General features: G+C 32.6%; 1 non-coding gene across 1 annotated transcript; it reads right to left on the reverse strand.

Annotated features, from left to right (window-relative positions):
• Positions 1-3,364: 3,364 nt before the first annotated feature.
• On the reverse strand, positions 3,365-3,437 carry TRNAK-CUU (transfer RNA lysine (anticodon CUU)). Its single transcript has one exon. It is a non-coding gene; the product is annotated as a tRNA-Lys (tRNA).
• Between the last annotated feature and the right edge of the window lie 432 nt (positions 3,438-3,869).

Here is a 3,869-nt window from a genome sequence, read left to right on the forward strand (position 1 = left end):
GTGGGGATTTTTTTTTGCAATATGTATATAACTAGCTGGCCCGGTCCGCGTTGCCGGCCCGTAATTTTAGTCTTTAATGCTATTATATCATCCACCTTGGAAAGGTGGGTATATTAACTTTTCATTCAATTTGTAACATCACATATATATATACTTTTATATATATATTTTTATATATATACTAGCTGGCCCGGTCCGCGTTGCCGGCCCGTACTTTTAGTCTTTAATGTGTATTTTTTAAAGCATAATAAATCACAGATCTGACTTATGTAAGCGGCACAATTTTCATTGTGAGTAATGACTCCATGACTAAATAGAAATTAATTTTTGTGTTAAATACCTTTATGATAAAGAACATCTATAAAAGCCCAATGTGAAAATTCAGCTCAATTTTTATTGTTGTAAAAACCTTAACATTTTCATTCAAATGATCTATAACTTCGAATTTGTATTTCCAATGTTTAAAATCCCGTACTACTTGAAGGTAGAATGTTGTCATAATAGCCAAAAAATTACTCTTTTGGGCATAAATTTTTTGTCATTTAAATTGTGCGATGGAGATCCAATAAAGTCCACATTTTTCATCGTAGTGTAATTCAATGACGATTAAAGAAATGTTCGGTCTGGTGTTACTTTCTAATTTCGTATTTTTTTCATGTTTCTGCCACACTTTCCGACTGAATAAGTCCCAGATTGACATTTCGGAGTTTATTTCATATAGACGTACATCCCAAATCTACATTCCTAACCAATATTCTCTTGGGGGTTACAAATTCAATAGAATACCAAATTTTCTTTTGTGACCACACATTGGTTGGGAAAGTGGAATTGGGGGTATACTAATGTGGGGACTATACTTAAATAAATGCATATGTGGATAATTATCTGTAAAATGGTTTTCTACCTCAGGGTTTTTTACCCAATGTAGCCTCAAGACTAAGATGGCCCTTTTCCGAAAAATAAAAAATAAAAAAAAAATAAATAAATTATGAGAAGAGGTTTTCTTCCCCCTTAGAAACAAAGATGTTAAATAAGGGCCAAAAAGTTGCCAAGACCCCGAAAATACCTTAAATCATATGATGGTGATACTAAAACGTGATCATTTCTTGCAAGGATGTTTTTTTTAAATTATCAACATAAGGTAAGATTAGTACGAAAAATATGGTTAAAATGTAGAATACACTTAAAATCGGGTTGTTCCGTTATCGGGGGTTATGACCCATATCATGACCTGCCAAAGCGATTAAAGGTATCTTGAATGTTTGGAAAAATTTTCTGGAAGGAATTCGCTCTACTATTTTGAGTATTTTATAGTCGGTATTTCACGGATTGTAATCCCAATGAATGAAACAGGTCCACTTTTTGAAGTGAACCCCATAACGCTTTTTCGGTCATTTTTGTTTGTAGTTGAAAGCTAGATGCCAATTTTATACATGAAAGATCGCCATTTAACATCGTATTACACACTCATATCATTTTTAATATTATTCATTCAGAATTGAAAACAATAAGAAATGTACACTTCAATATGGGAAAAAGAAAGGATTGAAAAAAGACAAATAATCTTCAAATGGTTCGCTGATTTTTTTTTACGGCAAATCTTTAAAGGTCCTTATGAAGTGTGTCTGTAGAATGTACTATTATTTTGAAATTCGATTTCATTGAAAAATTTTCGATTTTTCCCGATTTTAGAATTTTCATATCTTATTCTCTTCTGAAATGATATTATTCGTATTACCCAACAAATACATAAAGTCTATAAATGACAGTTTTATCCGTTGTCGGTTTATACTACCAAAAAAAAAAAAAACTACACATCATATTAGAATTCCAAAAAAAAAAAAAACACTACAAATGTACATTCGAAAATAGTAAGTCAAAATGGAAAAAAATCATGCAAGATAAAACATTACTATTGTACATTTTAAAAGTCAAAATGAAGATGTTCAAAATTTCACATTTCCCGCGATTTTTCTGGATTTTATGCTTTTCTGCCAAGAGGCAATTCCGAATTTGTTTGAGTCGTTAAAATCAGACTGGCGGTCTTTATGTTATAAGAGTAGTAACTAACATAACTTTCTTTTACATAGAGAGAGACAGATTTAAAAGTAGGCGCGTTCCTCAGCCCCTAAATAAATACTTACGGTTGTATGGAAAGCCAACAGTATATCGTGTAATAATTCTCAAACCGATATCTTCATTAATTTGGCAAATATAAGGATTTTAGATAAATCGAAATAGTGGGCGTAAAAGTAGGCGTGGTCAATATTTTTTTCTTTAAAAACCTAACTCGGCGTATGACGAATGTTTGTACAAAAAATTATTTAAATCGGTGCACCCGTTCTCAACTGATTCCGTTACCAACAAACAACAATTGATTTTTATATATATAGATAAAAATCAATTGTAGTTCGATTTTATTTTTTTATTTCCCAAATAATGAAGATATCGGTTTAAAAATTATTACACAAGATACGGTTGACCTTCCCTCCAACCCTAAGTATTTGTTTGGGGGCTGAGGAACTGACAACGCCTACTTTTTAATCTATCTGTAAATCTTTATATATAAAAGAAAGTTGTGTTAGTTACTACGCATATAACTTAAGAACCTCTGGACTGATTGTAACGGTTAATACAAACTCGGAATTGTCTCCTGTCCGAAAAGGATAATATCCAAAAATTCGCGTAAAAATGTGTTATATTTACATTTTCATTTTGACTTTTGAAATGTACAATAGTAATATTTAATTTTTGCATGATTTTTTCCATGTTTACTTACTTTTTTCTAATGTACATTTGTAGCGTTTTTTGACTTGAATTTTTGAATTGACTTGATTTCTTGAGAACATGGAAGTGTAGTACCGAATTATGTGGTGGCGAAACGGAATAGATCATATCGAAATAATTTAACGCGGTCACACCAAAGTTAAAAGATAATTTCTTTTTCAAAATCGCTAAAAAATCACGAAAAGGTGATCTCATTGCCAAAATTCTCAAATCGGGAAAAAATCGAAAAAAATGTTGAATGGAATCGAATTTTAAAATAATAGTACATTCTACTGACAAACTTTGTGAGGATCTTTGAACATTTGCTGTAAAAAATCAGCGAACAAGTTGAAGATTATTTCAATTTGTATTATCATATTGAATTCAGTGGATTTTTTGTGAACAAAATAAAGAATAATTTTTCACTATATACAATTTTTCACCAAAAAAATGAAATAAGTGCGAAATAGGATGTTAACTGTGTTACATGCGCTGTAGTAGGGGGTCATGTCCATATGTGCTCCGACTAGCTTGGTCGCCTCTCTGGATGTGGTCCCAACCCGTTACCCCTACTCCGGACATGCATGTAACAGTATGGCGCCCAACGTGGGGCCCGAACCCACGACCCTGAGATTAAGAGTCTCATGCTCTACCGACTGAGCTAGCCGGGCTATAAGATTAGGGAAGTATTAATAGGTATTTGTAATTGAATGTTCCGATACTTGGTGACCGGTTTGTTTCTTTCCAGGGCTGGATTTTCGGATATCACTTCTGGGCCTATCATTTGGACCTACAGGAACTAGGTTTGGATTTGTAACGGACCAAGGGTGAGTTCGATATATCTATAGAATTAGTCATACTACCAGATGTGTGTATAATCACGATAGGGATATTAGACTAGAGGTATAAATAGAGGTGTATAATTCGGAGAAGTGTATAATTAGGTGTATATGGGAGGCATTCACAAACATATTCAGGTACTGGTTTATTACAGGTATTATTAAATCACTATATTGCACTATTAAATTGAACCTAAAACTATTTGGACAACACAAACATACATGCTTAGTCCTAAAAGTATCACAGGTTCAGTTAATATTGCA

The sequence above is a fragment of the Musca domestica genome, unplaced genomic scaffold, assembly GCF_030504385.1.
Source record: "Musca domestica strain aabys unplaced genomic scaffold, Musca_domestica.polishedcontigs.V.1.1 4, whole genome shotgun sequence".
NCBI classification, from domain to species: domain Eukaryota; kingdom Metazoa; phylum Arthropoda; class Insecta; order Diptera; family Muscidae; genus Musca; species Musca domestica.